Consider the following 20730-nt stretch of genomic DNA (forward strand, 5'->3'; position numbering starts at 1 on the left):
GATGAATGGATAAAAAAAAATGTGGCATTTATACACCATGGAATATTACGCAGCACTAAAAAATGACAAAATCATGGATTTTGCAGGGAAATGGATGGCACTAGAGCAGATTATGCTTAGTGAAGCTAGCCAATCCCTAAAAAATAAAGACCAAATGTCTTCTTTGATATAATGAGAATAACCAGGATCAGAGCAGGGAGGAAGAGCAGGAAGGAAAGATCAACATTAAACAGATACAATAGGTGGGAGGGAAAGGGATAGAAAAGAGAAATTGCATGGTAATGGAGGGAGACGCTCATTGTTATACTAAAGCACTCATAAGAGGTTGCGAGGGGAATGGGTAAATAAACAAGGAGAGAAGTGAAATACAGTAGATGGGGTAGAGAGACAAGATGGGAGGGGAGGGGAGGGGGGATAGTAGAGGATAGGAAAGGGAGCAGAATACAACAGTTACTAATAGGGCATTATGTAAAAATGTGGATATGTAACAGATGTGATTCTGCAATCTGTATTTGGGGTAAAAATGGGAGTTCATAACCAACTTGAATCTAATGTATGAAACATGATATGTCAATAGCTTTGTAATGTTTTGAACAACCAATAAAAAAAATAAAAAGAGAAAAAAAAAAGAATACACAATACAGAAAAATAATTTAACATTCAAAGTTTTATACTTAAAAAAATAATTTTTGGCCTAAAAATGTACAGTTTCAAAATATATTTGTAACAGAGCAATATAAGTCGATCAATAAAATGTTTTCAGTTATAAAAAAAATAAAAAAATAAAAAATAAAATCATAAAAAAAAATGCACCTTTGATATACCAAAGTTTGTAGGTTCAGGAACTCAATAATGACTTAGGTGGGTGTTTCTGATTCATGCTCTCTCCTAAGGTTGCTGTCATCTGAAGGCTTCACTTGTACTTGTGCATTCACCTCTAAGGTGGCTCCCAGTTGTGCTGGCAGTTGGCAGGAGCCCTCAGTTCTTTATCTTCCAGGCCTCTGCCCAGCCTGCCTGAGCATCTTCACAGTGTGGTGGCTGACTTCCTTCAGAATGAGCAATAGGAAAAACCAGAGAGCAACATGGTAGCAGCATATCTTATATTTAGCCTTGGAAGCCACATTCATAGAACCCTATTAGGTCTCTGTGGAATGAGTAAGATACAGCTGAGCTTTATTCACTGTAGAAAGAGCTCCACAAAGGCATAATTATCAGGGATCACTGGGAGCATCTCAAGACTGGTACACTAGAAGTTTATACGTTTAATCTTCTGCATTATTTTGAGTGGCATGCTGTCTGTGTTATTGTATAACCTGTTTTCTTTACTCAATAATATGTTTTTGAGATATACATTGGTATAGATCTGATTCCTTTATTAATTTGTGAGTATTTGCCATTTTTCTTTATCCTTTGCCCTATTAATGGTCATTTAGATCGTCTCCAACTTTTGTTCTTATAACAGTGAAAATCTTTGTACCTGCCCTACGATAAATAATGAGAAAAGAAATTGCTGGGTTGTAGAATGTGTGTATCTATTTATGAATTGCCCCTTAGAATAGTCACATGAATTTCACAGCTGTACACAGAGTAGGAATGTTTCCATTTCTCTTTGATATAACCAACTCTCCCTGCAGCCAGGCATTTTAAATTTTGCCAATCTGAAACATAAAAAATATATATTTATTTTTTTTTATTTTTGGTTAAAAAACACATCAAATTTCCCAATGTAGCCATTTTTAAAGTGACCAGTTAAGTAGTGTTAACTATATTCACATTGTAGTGGAACAGATCTCTAGAACTTCTTCCTCTTGCAAAACTGAAACCCACATTCATTCAATAGCTCTCCATTTGCCTTCTTCAGCCCCTGGGTGCTACAATTCTTTTTGTTGTAGAAATTTGACTACTTAAGATACATAAAGATGTGTACATAGTACATATTTGTATTTTTTGCATCTGGCTTTATCTCAGCATAGTGAACTCTATGTACATCTAAATTGTGGTATGTGACAGGATTTCCTTCTTTCCAAGTTTGCATAATATTTCATTGTATGCATATGCCATATTTTTTTCCTTATTTGTCTATAGATGGAATTTTATGTTGTTTCCATACCTCAGCTATTTTGGAAAATGTTGCTATATACACAGGTGTATAATTTTTTTTTTCAGTTTTTCCAAACATATATTCCAGAAATAGCATGGATGGGCAACATGGCAGTTCTGTTATTAATTCCTTGATGAACCTTTATGCTGTTTTCAAGTGCACTCACCTTTCTACATTACTACCCAGGGAACAAATTTTCTAATTTCTCCACATTCTCAACAACACTTGTCATTGTTGTGCTAAAAGTACCACTCAACAGTTTGATTTTATACCTTACCAAGCACCAGTGGGTTTAGGCATCTATACACAATCCCTCTTGAACAATGGGAAATTATACTTCTGGGAAGTTAAATCCCTTGCCTCAGAGTATAGGGCTCATCAGTGATAGAGCTAAAGTAGAAGTCAGGATCATGGCCCACAAAGCTATATGCATCAATATGTCACCCTGTCCTCAAATTTGCAGTGATTCTTTAAGAAAAGAAAGTAGGGGAGAAAGAGCTGCTCCATGCTTCTGAATTGCTGCCTTTTTAACTCCACATGAGTAGAGAATCTGCCAAGCATTGTTGTTTTTGGACATGCGGGCTAAGTGGCTATTGCCTCCACCTGGAAGAAAGTGGCGTCCATGCTAATACCCCAGATGGGAAATGTGTGACCAGAAGATTAGCTCCATTGTATGGGGCTGGATGCTTTCCACCAAATTGTTTATGGGATACATTATTTTTGCAAAGTTATTTGCTCCAGTAAATCTCCAAGCTCTTCAGGCCCCCTTGCCATGTAGAGGGTAAGATTTATGGGTAACAAGAAGTGTGGGCAGGAAAGGTTTATGAAAGAACAGATCCTCTGGGAGATTTCAGGAGTTCCCTCAAAAAGCAAGATCGTGGCCCTATTTTGTTCTATTTTTGAAACTGAATGTGCCAACAGGGTGTTGAACTTTTCTTTACTCTTGGTTGTGGGTGTCGATATTGTTGTGTTACTGTCTCTATTCCACATGAGCTCACTTCTGCACATTTCCATGTGTGTTGCTGAGGTTTTGAGACATTACCTTGGTTTTGTTTTCCCTGGTATTCCTGCCAGAAATATCATACCCCTAACAGCATATACGTGTACCCATTTGTTCTGAATCTACTAGCAGATGGTTCCTGTAGTGCCCAAAGAAAACAATCCCCATTCAGAGGCACTGCTCCTGGTGTGGTATCAGTGTTGTAGTTCTGTGACAAAGAATGCATTGTGTCTGGCATGTGGCAGGGTTGTCAGCTGCTAACATGTGCTGTCTCTTCATTGTTCTCTCTTTCAATACACCTACCCAGTCAGATAGACAGACTGTCCCATCACTGAGATTTTCATACTGTTCTCAAACCTCAAAAATTAGGCTGTCTGATAGAGAAGGATGCAGAAAGCCGGAAGAAATATCAGGCTTCTTACCTCCTCTGAGCCTCAGTGTTCTTACCTGCACAATGGCATGAGAATGTCACCCTGAAACCTGATATTCAGGTAGTCAAGCATATTGATAGCTAAAGCACTTAGAACAATGCCTGGTACCTGGAAAACACTTAATAAAATGTTCTTGTTATTTCGTTGGTCTAGACCCTGTGCTAGGGATGCAGGAAAATTAAATGAGATGTAACCTTGTCTCTAAGAACTCAAGGTCAAGTGAAAACCACAATGAACCATCTAGTATATGGGGGAAGGGTAGAGAAGAGTGCAAAGTGGGCACTTATACCTGACGAGGGTATCAGGGGAGTCCTCTTGCAGAAGGTGATATTCAAACTGAGGCTGAAAAATGACTGCCTTTGCTACTTAGGCAATCCCACCAAAAGCACATCAGAGCCTCGCTGGACATCATTGATGTCTATGACTCCCATAATTATTCATTCATTCATTCAATCAGTTTACTAAGTATCCATGAAAACCTCCTGGTGATATGATACAACTTGAGCATTAAAATGAAGCTTGTCAATCTTTTTGTCACTGAGTCCCCTCCCTGGTCCCAGCTGGCTCCAGGCACAACTTTGACAGTGTCCATAGGAAGCCAAAAGGATGGAAGTGAAAATGAAAATAGAGGTTCACTGTCTAGCCTGTGACTTTGCCAAGCTGCTCCATGGCTCTGCCCCTCATCAGTCCTGTTGACACTGGGAGGTGACCTTGGTTCCCATTGGAAAAATGAAAATACTGAGGCCCAGAGACAGTTGTGTATTTCCATGGTGCCTTCCACTTTGTTTGTCTGGGAGACCTGGAGGAAGGCAGTATCTGCCACGGCAGGACCCATCATAAGCACGCTCTCCCCACAGCTTGAGTGTGTGGAACTAAGCTACTTCTGGAGGTCTGTGACTCCCCCAGTATTCATCCCAGACTAAACCCTCTGTTGAGAGAAACTAGAACTTTAATGAAAATGGTTACTCCGTGACTCATATTCCCTTGGTTTAAGAGGTCTTTTCACAAAAAGACTCCATTGTTTCAGAATTCCTTCCTCTTTTCTAGTTTCACCAAGATGGTGTGGGGCTGTGGAAGAGAATCCAATGCCTCAAGCTACTGCTCTGTAAGCCCTTGCCAGTCTCTGGGACAGTGACCTCCTTGCCCTCTGTCACTGGTTCAGCAGGCTACAGTTGCACGTCCTACAGCTGCTTGACTTCTGGACAGTGATGGTCCACCCAGTCCAATCCTGGCACCTCCCAGTTGACCAGCCCTACCTTTCTGGTGCTAATTTTCTGCTAGAAAACTTGTTGCTCCACCCATTTTCCCTTGGTCATCTCTGGTCACCTTGTAACTTGCAGTCTCAGAGCCACTTCACCCCTCCCACAGCAACTCCTGTTAGTCTCACTACCACAATCAGTTTCTTTCTGTGTCCCTCTTCAGGACACATGGAACTTTCTAGAAATTTTTGGATGCAAACTGCAAACTCTCATTCTGCCTAATCACACTGTATGCTGATTATATTTTGACATTGTCCCTAGTCAGAATTTCACATAGGAAATGATGCCAAATCTTCTCTGCTTCTGACTTTTCCATGCCCTCTATCTGGAATCTTCTGCTAGGAGTTCTGCCTAGATGAACATCTAAAATCTGACCATTTCCCCACCTGTCTCTTCTTTTTCTTCCATACTCCAGGCTCCACTGGGCTGGAGAGGGGCTAGCCTTTGAAGCTGCCAGAGAGGTGACCCCAGGGAAGATGTCAGATGATCAGAGAACATATGGTGGCAGGTATCAGAAAGTTTTACCAGTTACCCTGCCCATTGATGTTCTTGAGAGGACTAAATGCCATTGTGCATATATGTGCTATCTGTTCAAATAAGAATAGACCAGAAGAACAGATGGCTTGGATTCACATCCGACCTTCACCAGCAGGAAGCTCTATGACATATGACATTTCATTTAAACTCTAAACCTCAGTATGCTTGGCTGTAAAATAAGAATAACATTAACCCTCACCTCACTGACTCCTGGGGTGAAATAACATGTCTAAGTCCCACTCACACATGTGTTTGGATGCTAGTGACAAAGTTTGAGTGCCATTTTTGGAGGGATTTGTGTTATTTGGTGCCACCTTGAATAAAAGTGAGTTTTTGTTCTAGTAAGGAAGAAGGAAATAGATGCTGGTTAGGTTCCTAGCAAGTGTCCCTGACCACAGTTGGTAAAGTGGTCTCAGCAGAGTGCCTAGTACAGAGTAAGTACTGGAACTATTAGCTAGTGGCAGTAATACTTATCATGAACTAAGCCAAATGGGATCTAAAATTTTGAATTAGTGTCTACTTGGTGGATAGGCTAGTATGAAAGAAAGTCAGAGGAGTCCATGGGAATCTCTGTGGGAATCCCCTTATTGTTTCTCTGCCAGATCCCTGTCTACATCACACAGAGTAGGTGCTTAATATTCTGTTGAGTTAATGAATAAGTATATTTCTTAGGTTCAGATGGGTTTCAGCCTCCCCCACTACATTTTTGAATCTCTGTCCTTATAATCTTCACTTGACATCCAAGTGATTTTTGTCAGGCACTTATTGGCTGGGTTCTACCCATCCCATGGTGTGCAAAAGCAAAACAGCTTATTAAATTTCACTTCCAGCACTTCCTGGCCTGGGCTATATGGACCCTGTCCTTCTATTTGCAATGCTTGTCTCTTCTCAATCTCCAGAAAGTGCTGATCCAGCAGCTCAAAGTAAGAGGTGTGAATTTCTTCTCACTGTGTGGTCATGTTTCTTAATCAATAGCCTGACTTGTCAGCACCAAGTAAAACAACTTTGATTTGAAGAGAAAGAGAGAGCCAAAGGACATGGGGCTGAAAAAGCAAGCAGAGAAAGAACCCTTTCTCCATACATTAATTAGTTCATTAAGTCAACAAATACTAGCAATTCTTTGAGCAATGACAGGGTGCCACGTGCTGCACTAAGTGCTATATGCAGATTTGCTCATTCAGTCCTCAAAATATTTCAAGGTGCTGTGATGATTCTTATTTTATACATGAGATGAATTAGAGAACATCTAGGTCAGTAGCTTTGGAACTCTATCCTGAGTTAACTCTGTGCCCAGGGGCCAAAGATGTAGCAGTGAATAAGTAAGACAGGTCTTCCTCATCCTGCCTAGGGGTGGAATATGCACAAAAGCCAAACAACTGGGGGCAAGAAATGGGAGAGGATGGTTAATGGGTACAGGCTTGCAGGAAAGCAACAATCACATCTAATATTTCAGGACATGGTGGGGTAACTACGCTTGACCACATTCAATTGCATATTTCAAAATAGCCACTAGAGAGGTCTTGTAATGCTCCCAGTAGAAAGAAGTAATAAATGCTTGAGGTGATGGCTATGCCAATTTCCCTGACCTGATCACCATGCATTGTATACATGTATCATAATGTCACACTAGATCCCATAAACATGGACAATTATGTGCCAATTAAAATTTATATACAGGGGCTGGGGATGTGGCTCAAGCGGTAGCACGCTCACCTAGCATGCGTGCGGCCCGGGTTCGATCCTCAGCAGCACCACATACCAACAAAGATGTTGTGTCCACCAACAACTAAGAAAAAATAAATAAATGTTAAAATTCTCTCTCTCTGTCCCCCTCTCTCTCTCACTCTCTATTTAAAAAAAATTTATATACACATATTTATTAAATGCATACACACATATTAAAGCAAGCAACAAAATTCACAGTAATTTCAAATAGTATTTTAGTTAGGCATGCTTTTGGAGGCAAGTAGAAGATAACCTGATTATCATGGCTCACACCCTAGGCCTTTGATTTTCTCCCTGGAACAGAAGATAGGAGGATGCTGGTACTGGATATGTGGCTCTGACATTTGCATTCTCCCTGGGGTCCTGCAGTGTTCAAAGACCTCCCCTCCTCTCCTCATTCCTGTACTTCAGCAGTAGGTAAAGAGGTGGAGACAGTGTCTATATCAGGTAGGGCAAGCAGATTTCTGCATCTCTCATGGGCCACCTCTGCCTAGCTGGCCACAAAAAAGAAGAGCAGTTACATTGGAAGTCATGTCCACTACCAACAGTGCCTGATACAGAAAGTACCATGGAAGAAATTTACATGGGGTAATTGGTTAGAGGGATTCAGTGCAAAAGGTAGTCAGGGAAAGTGACATTTGAACCTCTGTGACCAGGAGCCAACCCTGAAAATACTTGGGACACTTTTCCACATAGAGAACATCACAATGCAAAGAACTTTGTTTGGAAATGATCATGGGGAGATCTCAGGAGACAGAGGCCCAGGGTAGTTGCAGCTCAAGACCAAAAGAGAGCAAACAAAATTAAGGCCAAAAGAGAGAAAGGAGCTAGATGGTGCAGGTTCCACAAGGAGTTGAAAGTTATTTGGTTCTAAGTGTAGTGGGAAGGTGAAAGCTTTTCATCAGAGGACTGACATGATCTGATTCATGTTTTAAAAACAATTACTTTGGCAGAAGAGAGCTCTTTTGAGAGTGAGGAGGCTTAATAAGAAGTTCTAATTCCAGGTTATGTTATAGTTTTTCACAGCTCCTTCCTCTTGGTTAATTATTTCTTTCTCTTACACACCCCCTGCCTGCTGCTTAATTCAGGGAAGCTCTTGAAGAACTGGACTATTTCCTGCCCATCTGTCTCTCCAGGGGTGTGCACAGGGCAAGACATTTGGCCAGTGATTGATCAACATGGCTTGAACTGAACTGGACAGAAGCGAGTACTTTACTCTAAGATCTGTGAGCTCCTGCATCAACTCACCCTCCACTCACATCTTTTGGCTAGGTCAGTGGCTCTCAGCTGGGTAAGTTTGCCTCCAAGGCGATATTTGGTAATATCTGCATGCATATTTGGCTGTCATAACTAGAGAGAGAGTGGGGGAATGCTACTGGCCTCTAGTAGGTATTGGCCAGCAACACTGAAGAATATTCTACAATATGAAGGACACTCCATGACACAGAATTCTGTGGCCTCAAGTGTTAATAGTGCCGAGGCTGAGAAAATGTGGCTGACTTACATGCCTGCTTTTTTATTTATCTAGTATTTTCCTTTAAATATTTTACTTTTAAAGCAGAGTTTTAAAAGACACCATAAATTACTCCCCAAAAGTAGAAACTCGTGTCACTTTCTATAAATAGATGACAATTGGAAGATACATACTCAAAAAACTAAAATCTATGGCATTCTAGCTGGATATTGTGATGAGCTCAAGACTCCAAACCTGAAGCTTGCTTTCTCTTTGTTAAAAATAGGCTGTGATCAAGGTCCTAAGGATTAAGAAAGACTGAGGAACTATTCCAGGTTAAATGAAAAATATGTGTAATCTGATTCCTATTTGGTTGTGCATCAGAAAAAAATAAAATTATTGAAAATGACTTCATTGGGACAACCAGAAGATTTGACTATAGATTATATGTTGAATAATATCATGGTGTCCACATTACATTCCAGAATTTGGTAACCATATTGTGGTTATACAAAGGAATGTCCCTGGTCTTAGGAAATACTTGAAATATTTAGAACTAAAGATCCTAACATTGGAATCTCAATGCTTTAAAATAGTGTGTGTGTGTAATATGCATGTGCATATACATATACCTATACACATATAAATACGTACAGAAAGAGAGGCATGCACACACAAGAGCTTACAAGGTAAATTGGTCAGAAATAATAGCTGTCAAATCTAGTGTATAAAAGATTATTTTGCTGTTCTTGTAACTCTTTCATAGCCTTGAATATTTCTAAAATAAAAAATTACACAAACAAACAGAAACACTCTTGAATTTACTTCTCATGGCACAAATCTCAAAAAAAAAAAATTTTGGAGAACTGGTAGAGCACTTGCTGAGCATGTGTGAGGTACTGAGTTCAATCCTAAGCACCACATAAAAATTAAATTAAAAAAAAACAAGGTATTGTGTCTATCTACAACTAAAAAATACATAAAATTTATTTTAAAATTTTTTAGGAGCTCAGGAGGCCTTCAGAAGTTAAATGGTTTTTAGTGAATTTAATGATTCATGTTTTATACCCAAAATTATTATCAAAATTAAAATGTCTCCTAAATGGAAAAAAATAGTATCTGCCCTGTCATTAAGTTTATGTAGATAAAACAGCCAAGTTATCTAAGAATCCAAACAGACTTGTTCTTTTTTTGGAGGGGTGGGGCAGGGTGTGCTATGATTGTGACATCACATATCTGCAGAGCTGTCATTTTGCACATTCATGGAAGAATATGTTTGGTTGTATCCTGAGATTGTGATGCTCCTAGCATGTGTTGACTGATAATAAAGAAACACTAGCAGTAAGAGAGAGGTGTTGCAGATGGACTATGCCCAAGAGACTTTATTATCAGAAAGACTGAAAGAAAATAGATAGGATGCTGATTTTCCTCACTGCAGTTCACTGTGTTCAATTCACCCAGAGGCCTCTGCTGGCTCATCAGCTGGCTGTTTCTCTTCAGGCTCATCAAAGTGCTGTTGTGAGACTCAGTTTCCCCACCTGTGAAATGGAGATAATACAGAGTAAGCTGACTTGGAGTAGGGTCATCCTGCCCTCTGAAGTCTCTAGCTATTACTGACATTAAACTCCACCCCCACCAGCATTCCAAGTGCCTGGGGGAAATTCCAATGCCTTTGCAAAGATGTCATTGAATTCCTAAGACCTTACATTCTTATGATACCTAGGGCTCAATTTCCTTTTGTCTTGGCTAATGTCTTGTTGGTCCTCTGAGTCCTGTGACTTTGTATGTAAATCCATTGTCACAAGAAATCAGTCCTTTGCTGGGATTTCCAATAAACACACATACACACAAAAAGAATACATACAGGCTCAAAAATATACACACAGAGATGCACTCTTATGGATGGACTCAAATACATAGAAATAAAGACAAACAAATGTACACACACAGATATGGACTGCCTCACAGAACCAAAAAAATAAAAACATAAAAATATAGACAAACATACTTATAGACACTGACATAGTTAGACATACACACACACATACAAATTAATAGACATAGAGACCCATGGACACAGACACCAAGCTTGTATGTGCAGCAGACTTTACAAAGGTCTGGGGATATGGAAGGAGTTTTTAATGCAAACAACTTGTATAAGTTGTGAATGCTAGGAATCTTCCTTCAAAGCTCCCTGAAATTCTGTCCCTTTCCAACTTTTATATTCCCTGCCCTTCCCCAATATTCTCCTCCACTGTTTCCCTTATCAGAACAATTTGTTTCTTTTAAACTCCCTAATTTCAAAGTCTGCTCTGGACTTCTCTTTGCACCTCTCTCTTCTGATGATCTAGCTATGCTGAGAAACACCCTCTGATTTGGTCTCCTGCCCTCACATCAGGTTTTGCCAGGGAAAAAGAGCAGGAGAGAGATTTACTTGCCCACTGATGTGAACTCTGTCACATGCCCTCACACACACCTAACCTAAAATGCTGGTGTGAAGCTCACCTCTCGATTGATTCTATCATTATTAACCAAGGGTTTTGTATTGGTGTTGTTTAAAGTATTTTTCGCCCTCTACATAATCACAGAATATTCCTGCAGTCCCTTCACCCAGTTTCCACTCATATTAACTCTTATAAGGATTAACTAGGCTGGGCACAAGAGTGAATTCCTGTAATCCCAGAAACTCAGGGGGGTGAGGCAGGTGGATATCAAGCTTGAGGCTAGCCTCAGCAAGTAAGCAAGGTCCTAAGCAACTTAGCAAGACCATGTCTCAAATAAATAAATAAATAAAATAAAAAGGGATAGGGTTTTCTCTCAATGGCCATGAACCCCTGGCTTCAATCCCCAGTACAAATACATAAATAAATAATTATAGTATAACTATCAAAAAAAAGACAAAAAACTGGGTATAAAACTATCAAATAATCTATAGACTTTATTTGAATTTCACCAATTTTTCTTTAAGGTCTTGTTTCTGACTGGGATCTTGTGTTGCATTTAGTCATAATGACTTTTTAGTCTCTTCAAGTCTATGGCAGTGCCTCAGTCTCTCTAGTCTTTATGACCATGATCCTTTTAAAAGATGCTGCTCAGATGTTTTGCACAAGGTCTCTCCTCTTGGGTTTGGTGTTTACTTATGATTTGGCCTGGAGATGCCACAGAGGTGAAAGGTTCTTATGGGATTATTTTGTGGGAAGGGGGATACATCAACATGACTGGTTAGGAGTGATATTAATTTCAATCTTGTGATGCTTCTTGGATTTCTTATTATAAACTTACTATTTCTGTCTTTGTGATTAATAAATATCTTGGGAAAGATACCTTGAAAATATTTTATTTCTCTCTCAATTTTTACTTATTTAGGGGATGTGGCTCAGTGATAGAATACTGGTGTGTCATGCATGAGGCCCTAGATTAAATTCCCATACTAGAGGAAAAAAATGTTTTTGCTCACTTACATTTTTGGCATCCATTCATAGATCTTACCCATAACACTTATTATTATGATTTCCTAAAGGTTATTTTATTTTTATTTCACTTATCTTTTCTTTATTTATAAACTGTAATTATCTTTAAGGAAACAACTCTCTCTTTTTCTATTCTTTTCTTTCTTATTTTTTTCTATTCATATGGACTTATGGTTATCTATTTAATTCTATGACTTACAGTCCAATACTATATTTATTTGCTCAAAATGTTCCAACTTTGGCTGTTGGAAACTCTTTCATATTGGTTCCTGTATCTTTTCAATAAGTCCCTATCAAATCAACCAATTTATGCTGCAATCATCACATATATGTTACAAGGAATTCTCCTGATATATGTAATTATAATTTACCATTTAAAAAAAAATTAAGCCCCTTATTCCTTATTAAGTATCTCTCTATTTTCTGCCACCACAAGGTGTTCCAGGATTATTTTATATTATTTTCCTCCTCCATTTCTGGGAGCAACAATTTCTTCAAGTCTCTATTATTGGAGAATAGTATTTAGAATCCAGATCTGGGTGGAGATCTGTCCTGCTCATTTCTATGGAACAAGAGTTCTAAGTCCTCTTAGTGTTCAGAATTTGGAACTATGTTTTGTCTATAAATGCATGCATACACATACATCTCTTTTTATTTGTTTTCTTTTTCCTTTCATTAAAAAGCTTTAGTTTATAATGATACTACTAATTTCAATTCTTTACCACAGTGTTCATCCTAATGCCATGTTTTTTTTTTTTTTTTTTTGTACTTGGATTGAACTCGGGGACATTCTACCACTGGGCTACCTCTCTAGCCTTTTTTATTTTATTTTGGGACAGGGTCTCACTAAATTGCTTAGATTGGTCTCAAACTTTCAATCCTGCTGCCTCAGCTTCCTGAGTAGTTGGAATCACAGGCCTGCACTACTGCACCCATCTAATGTCCTCTTTCCTTACTTGTAACTGTGGAATTTGTTCTTCCTTTTCTTTTTTACATTGAAAGGCTGTTTCTTACATATTGCTAAATTGTGAAAAATGTTCCTCGATCATGCCTCCCAAACTTTTTTTTCCCCTAGAAATGGCTGACACAAGAATACAAGATTGGTTGCTATATATTGCTGTCAGAAGCTACACAAAAGAGAAGCCAGCTGATTTCATGGTCCTTCTTCATGCAAAAAGCATTAATCATACCCTTTATGCTTTATCTGTAGTGGGGTACAGGAGGGTCAGTCCAGGCTGTGGAATGTAAGCTCATTGTTCCAGCAAAATGAGTCAGATAAGATGGGAATGAACATTTATTTAAGCCATTGTGTGTCAACAAGGTTCTGAAACCAAACAAAACAAAACAAAAAAAAAAGCTTTTTCTCACTCCATCCCTCTGGGAAAAATTCCCAATCTGAGGCCTTCTCACTTTGGTCATTGACCTTCCTGGAGGCAACTTGCCTCTTGGGCCACCTCTTTATCTCTTCATTGATTTCTGGTCTCTTCTCATACCAACAATGCCAACATACCTGCTGTTTTCTTTTCTTCCTACAAATGGGTCTCTCCTTTATTTTCCACATGCCCTCTGGGTGTTTATCTCAGGGTGGGGTCTCAGCAAACACCACTCAAAGCTTGGGTCTTCAGAATCTTTTCAATCAGAAAAGTCAAGATTCCATTTTTTCTTTATTCTGTAGCTTAAGCTTTGTTTTCCCTCAAAGGTTTCCTGTTCTGATGACATTTGGGTAGTGAGGAAAGGATCTGTTTTCTTGTCATTTTATAATAGCCCAGACTCATTCAACAGGCAATCTCAACTGGAAATGCTCACCAAAACCCCAATTTTGCCTACTGTGCTTCAGATATGTGAAAGATGAGGAGGGAAGGGGGACAAGATTAGATCACTCTGAGGGCATTATTATTCCCAACTAAAATCCCCATTATTAGAGTTCCTTCTAGTAAGAAAAAAAATAAGCTTTGTGCAGGTATTATTCCTTTTAGAGTTATCAATGATTTCAGAAGCCCACAGGCCTGTTTGACTGCCATCCTGATCCTTCCATAGGGAGACATAGGGGCCATCTCCACAGTGGCCTGGGCTGACCATAAATGAATTGGAAACACCCATAGTGAGAAGAATGTAAGTGAAAGTGGGAGGCTAAAGAGAACCTATGTTTTTTTAGCCATATCCAGAAAGCCTGAATGGAACTGTCTGGCAGCCACAGACTTCCCAAGGATGCAGTGGACAGATTCCTGGAGGTACCAGGGAGATAATTTATGATTGGGACACCCAACCAATACAAGACTTTGAAGAATACATTTTGAGGATTCTGAGAATACTATGCATTCTAGGAAGGAATGTTTAGCACAGTCACTTAGACATGGTTGGAAGTATGAGTGATAATATTAATGATGACATCTATGGGAGTATGCTGAGTAGAGAAAATAGCAGTGTTGAAATAAGAAGATACTCATAACAACCAAGGTGGTTGAGATTTAGTTCATGTCTCCCTTATGAACCAGGCAAGGCACTCAAGTTTACATCTTAATAAATTCTCACAACCATGAGGCAGTTACTCCCATTAGTCTACTTTACTTCTGACAACTGAGATTCACAAAGGTGGAGAATTGTACAGTGGTCACAAAATTACCAGAAAACAAAGGCATTTCATAAATATTTCACTGTGTGGTCTTGTTGAAAGGATCTGTCTTGTGGGTTGTAGGAATGTGATTTAGCTGAGTTAAGCATTCACGGGGTCATGGCTGGCGCTTTAGCACAGTGTCCCCAATGCTAGTTACATGAGTCAGAGAAAGGAAACTGAGACCCAACTGCAACCTAATGATGGAGATGCTGAGTTAGCCAGTAAAGGAATTACTGTTGGGGGCAGTCATAGCACCAAGGATGGGGCCAGCCAATCAAGTATTCAATAACCTGGCTGGGGTTCAGAAACAAGGTGGTGAGGATTGAGGGAAGGCATGCCAGACAGACAGGACAGCTGGAGCCAAAGCACTGCAGTGTGCAGTAAGTGGAATGGTATGGGCCTGCAGTGACAGGCAGTTTAATGCGGTCAGAATACATGGTTAAAGGTAAAGGGAAAAACAAGAAAGAAATCTGGAAGAGAAGCAGGGACCTTAAATGAATCAGCCAAGGCCTTGGGCCCTAGATAGATAAAAGAATGGATCTGGAGTCCAATTTAGCCCTGTGCTAACTATTTTGAATCTGGGCCACATCTTTAAAGCTTTTCTAAGCTTTGTTTTACATAACTGAAAAGCATAGTGACAGATAATAGTCTCCATGTTAAGCTGGCAGCTTGGGTATCTGGTCTTGTGGTCACAGAGTTGATGAATGGATTTTCCAGGAAGCATATCTACTTTCTATTACATGTATAACTTTAGTTTTCATCAATTGCTTATATATTCTTACTTACTTTTGCATATTTCAGGTCATTTTCCCTGTTAGTAGTGTAATTTTTCTGGCTCTGGGCTTGTCCTCCCAGTCTAGGTATCCCTCAAGGGTAGACACCATATTTTAATCTACCATCACAAGATGTAGCCATGCAGGAATCTCAACCTTGCTAGACCATTAGAATTGGCTGGGCATAACAGACAGTGCACAGGTCTGTTCCCCATCCCAGATGTATTAAACTGGGACCTTCAGGAATGTGGCTTGAGCTTTTACTCTTGACCAGCTTGGCAGAAAAATGTTTGAATCAATGAGTAAACAATCACACTGTATGTACAATTGTCCCTTGGTATCCTTGAGGGACTGGTTTCAGGATCTCTCCTGGATTCCCAAATCCATGGATGTTCTTCACTTTATACAAAGTGGATATTTGAATAACCTATACATATTTTTTGGTACATTTTGAATCACCTCTAAATTACTTATAAACATAGTACAATGTAAATTATATGAAAATAGTTGTTATACTGTATTGTTTAGGAAATAATGAGAAGAAGAAATTTCTATACATGTTCAGTATAAATGCAGTTTTTAAAGTATTTTTAGTTACATATGGACACAATACCTTTATTTTATTTGTTGGTTTTATCTATTTTTTTTAAATGTGAGACTAAGAATCAAACCCAGTTCCTCACATATGCTAGGCAAGTGCTCTACAACTAAGCCATCACCACATCCCATAAATGCAGGTTTTTTAAAATTATTTTTGTAGTTGTCAATGAACAGCATGCCTTTATTTTGTTTGTTTATTTTATGCAGTGTAAGGGTCAAACCCTGTGCCTCATACATACTAGGCAAACACTCTGCCACTGAGCTATAGCCCCAGCCCTCAAAGCAGTTTTTTTAAAGAAAGTTTTTGATCCTCAACTGGTGAAACTATGGATATAGGAGGCCAGCTGAATCAGTCAGGATAGACTACAGCAGGCTATGATAGTTATTAACCCCCAAATTTCAACGGCTTAAAATCAAAAAGATCTGTGTTTTGCTCACATTATGCAACAATAATAGTTTGGTTTGGTTGATAGTTTTCTCAATGTTGAAAACACGATCACGGGCATTATTGTTTGTCCTATCAGAAAGACATATCTCAGGCTCCTCTCTCACTAGCATTAAATGCTCCTCTTGTAAAAGCTGCTGCTGAAGACCAGTCACTGAAACCAAAGAAAAGTTACTTTCTATGTCTATGTCTTCATTTATTCCCCAAATTCACTTAGAATTACCTTGATAGATATTTTCCTGTGACATGACAGTGCTGGTTCTACAGGAATGAAGGAGGAATGAGCTAAGGGATTTGTGGAATCTTACACCTGATTACAAAGGACATCCTGGAGGCCAGACTAATTATTCCAAGGTCAGAGTCCATGTGGGGTGCCTCTGAGAAGGCAATGTTTGGGAAACTGAAAGGAGTGGAAGACCCATTTAAGATCCCTGAGACTGAGAGATGCCAGTAACACAGAACATCTGCTGAGGAAAGCTGCAGGATCAAGCAGAAACAAGACCAGAGAGAAGGCATGTAGGTTGCACCCACAAAGCCATCTGTGGAGCTCCACAGCCCTTTGGAGAGAATATCAGAGCGCTGTGTGCCTCCGGTGCTGGATGTAGGGCTAAAGGACTAATTTTCCCAGCTGGATTTTGGATACTGGTCCCATTCCTTCTTTGTATGCCCTGGGACTTTCTTCCTTTTAAAATTTTTCTTCTTTTTTTAAATTTTGGAATGGAAATGCTTACTTGGTGATTTTGTATATTGGATATGTTTAACATGATTTTGATTTGTACAGGGGATCACACTGAGAATTTGCATTGAACTTGGATTTGAGAAATCCAGGAACTGTTAAGAGTATGCAAATTTCTTCAATGGCCTAAATGTATTTCACATTGTGAGGTGGTCATGAGCCCACCTGTGAGGTCAGGGCACAATGTTATGATGTGGATATAAAATGCTCACCAAAAGCTCATGTGTGAGACAATGCAAGGGTTCAATGAAATAATCAGATTATGAGTTGTCATCCAATCCCTAAACAGTGCATTAATCCCCTGAAGATTAACTAGGGGGTTACTGTGGGCATGCAAGTTGTGGCTGGAGGCTGGTCATTGGAGACGTGCCTTTGAGTGATAGATTTTGCCCCTTATGTGCAGGGCCTCTCTCTTGGCTTCCTGGTACCTCATCCTAAGTGGTATTTGTCCCTGTCACCTTTCTTCCAGGATGTTCTGCCTCAGCTGGGGCCCAGAGCAATGCACTTGGCTGTCTATTAACTGAGACCTCAGAATAGTGAGCCCTAAATAAACTTGTCCTGTTATTGTCCTTGTCAGGTTCCTGGTCCCAGAAGGGAAAAAATGACTAAAGCAACTTCCAACATTGTTAGGGTGGAAGCTTGTTGAGCTTGGGGCAGCTGGGTTTGGAGGTCGCCCGAGAGAGAAGGCCTGGCCTGGGGTGAGTGGGGCATGTGGACCTGTGAACATGCCATAGGAGGGGGCTCAGGATATGAGTTAGCTAAATGAGGGTTGAGGCTTGGACTGGAAAATACTCATGGAAGAGTTAAACATTTTTCACTTTTCTTTCTTTCTTTTGAGGACATGTTGGCTTGGGCTCACACCTTCAGATGTTCGGTTCATTCATGGTTGTCTGATTTGATTCCATTCCTCTGGTCCAAAGTGAGCCCCATGACAGATGAGCATGGAGAAGAGAAGCTGCTCATCTCAAGGTTCCTAAGAAGTCACAGGGACAAGGTAGACTTCTAAAGGACATGTGGCCTAACTTCTTCCAAGAATGCCTAGAATGCCCAGAGTCACCATCCAGTTAGTCCATCCAATTATAAAACCACTAAATGGATTAATCTACTGCTGAGGTTACCATTTTCATAATCTCAACATTTCATATCTGAAAATTCCTGCATTAACTTGAGTTTTGGGGCCACCTTATATTCAAACAATAGCATTCTGCTCTGTACCCCTGAAACTCATGATCATGTCACTATGAAAAATACATTTACTCTCCTTGCAAGAGTCCCCATAATCTTAACAATTCCTGCTTATGCAAAACTCCTAGTCCAAATTCTGATCTAAGACTCAAGGTGAACTCTTGATTGTGAGACAATAAATGTGGCTAATAGGCAAAGGATTTCTGCCCATTTGCTTCAGAATATCATCAGCAGTATTCATATAACCAAATGCAGTGTTTTTCCCTTATTCCTCAGTCAGTGAGACATGGTGCCCACCATCGGGAAGAGCTCAGAAGATAGAGCCTGTCCATCCTGTCTTGGGGCCATGAGGACACTGTTGTTGAGCAATGTAAGTCTAATCTTCAGGTATCCAAACCTTCAACCTTTGTCATAGGGAAACCTGTCAGTGTTGTACTTCCTCTACCTGCATGTGGAGCACCTTGATCCTGGTCACCCTTGTGCCCATGAATGAAAAGACCAAATCCAGGCACCTAGTCCTCATTCCTTTTCTTTATCAATTAGGATCTTCTTTCAGTGTAGTTTCCAACAAGGTGCCCCAACTTTCCTTCCCCAAATTCCTTTACAACAACACCATGTCCCCTGCACAGGTTTCCTGCTGCTGTGGAGCCTCTCTACTGGTCCTTGCAGGAGCTTATTCTAGGACATGGTGCTGATCAGAGAAACACCTGTAAATGTACAAAACACCCCCTCATTTCAGAGAAAGTCATGTCTCCAGTGCTTTGCTTTGACAGGTGGTGGCCCTTTTCCCCACCTTGGGCATCAGAGAACCATTGAGATGTATCAGGAAAACACAGGTGATGGTCTCACAGAGAACTGGCCTGAAGTCCTCGGTTCTATCTGCATCTCAGGTCAGTCCATCCATTAGCTTAATGGGACAATGTTGAGCCCACAGATGATTGTGGAGGAAGGGACAGGCTCTTTTACTATTCTAAGTAAATCATAACCAGGATATTATGAGTATTTAATCCAATAAATATGGGAAAATACAAATGTATTCTTCAAACTCTGTGTCTGATATCGTAACCCCACCCCAGAGAAGTGTACTGATATCCACCTAATTCCATCAGTAGACACATTGTCAGGCCTGCATTTCTGAAGCTAAGGAGGAACAAAATGAGTAAGGCCACAGAGGAGCCTCCCTGGGCCTTTCCAGCAAACCCCCAAGTGACCTCAGAGCCGGGCTGCAGCTGAGCAGTACCCTCAGGAGGTGAAGGCAGCAGGAGGAGCTGCTGGGGCATCCCAGCCTAACACTTCTGCTCCCTGAGAGGTTATGTCTTGGCCTGTATCACTGTGGGAAGGACAGTGTTACTCTGTTGACAGTGATAAGGGGCAACATCTTCAGGCTCCAGGCTGCTGATGGTGAGAGTGAAATCTGTCCCATATCCATTGCCACTGAACCTTGAGGGTACTCCAGATTGCGGGTTGGATGCACTATAGATGACGAGTTTAGGAGCTTGTCCTGTTTTCTGCTGAAACCACTGAAAATTATTTTACTGTCCCTACAGGTGATGGTGACTCTGTCTCCAGGAAACACAAGCAAGGAGGATGAAGACTGGGTCATCCTGATGTCACATATGATACCTGCCATTGAAACATAAATGGAATATCCTTGTAAGTAGTGATGTTACAAGAGCACTTTCCTGTATAGCCAGGCAGCAATGACCACACTCTGATTAGGAAATCCCCATTAGTGTCCCTCCTTACCTGGAAGGCAGAGCAGCAGGAGCCCCAGGAGCTGAGCAGGGGCCCTCATGGCCATGCTGTGTCCTGACTGGGACTGATTCCTGCACAGGGTGTGAGCAGCCACTGAAGAAGTCCTCAGGGCAGTGGGCTGTGCTGTGGGCACATGCAAATCATCAAGGCTTGGTAGGCTGGGTACAGCTGCAGGGAGGCTCCTCCTGGTCAATCAACACAGGCTCAGTGTGTCCAGGTGTTCCAGGTCAGACTAGGGCAGCTCATATTTGCTTGGGGTGAACATGGTTCCCTGGGGCCACAGGATATAGTCAGCCCCCTGAGCTGTGAGAGGTGATCTGTATTCACTTTCTGGTTGAGGACAGGCTGTCCTTGTGTCTTGAGCACAGTTCTGTGTTGGTGATCCTTGGAGGAGGAGGAGGCATTACAGAAGCAAGGGGATAGAATTTATCTTTGGAGGTAAAAACAGAAATAAAGACAAAAAGAGAGGAAGATGTATAAACTCACTGAGGTGTTTGGTGTTTCTGGATATTGCCACAGCATGGGTAAGAATCAGGGAAGGAGGGACCCACCCATGGACCCAGCCCTCTCTGCCTCAGAGTCCCACAGAGCACACTTATACCTATCATGGTGCTCATCTTCTCCAGACCAGCAGGTCTAAGGCCAG

At 40.6% G+C, this 20730-nt stretch overlaps 1 long non-coding RNA gene across 1 annotated transcript; it reads left to right on the forward strand.

The window, feature by feature from the left end:
- The first annotated feature begins 15976 nt into the window (after positions 1 to 15976).
- On the forward strand, positions 15977 to 20516 carry LOC144369553 (uncharacterized). Its single transcript, XR_013429342.1, has 4 exons — positions 15977 to 18138; positions 18606 to 18699; positions 19103 to 19219; positions 19877 to 20516. It is a non-coding gene; the product is annotated as an uncharacterized LOC144369553 (long non-coding RNA).
- Positions 20517 to 20730: the final 214 nt, after the last annotated feature.

Source organism: Ictidomys tridecemlineatus, chromosome 12 (genome assembly GCF_052094955.1).
Source record: "Ictidomys tridecemlineatus isolate mIctTri1 chromosome 12, mIctTri1.hap1, whole genome shotgun sequence".
Lineage (NCBI taxonomy): Eukaryota > Metazoa > Chordata > Mammalia > Rodentia > Sciuridae > Ictidomys > Ictidomys tridecemlineatus.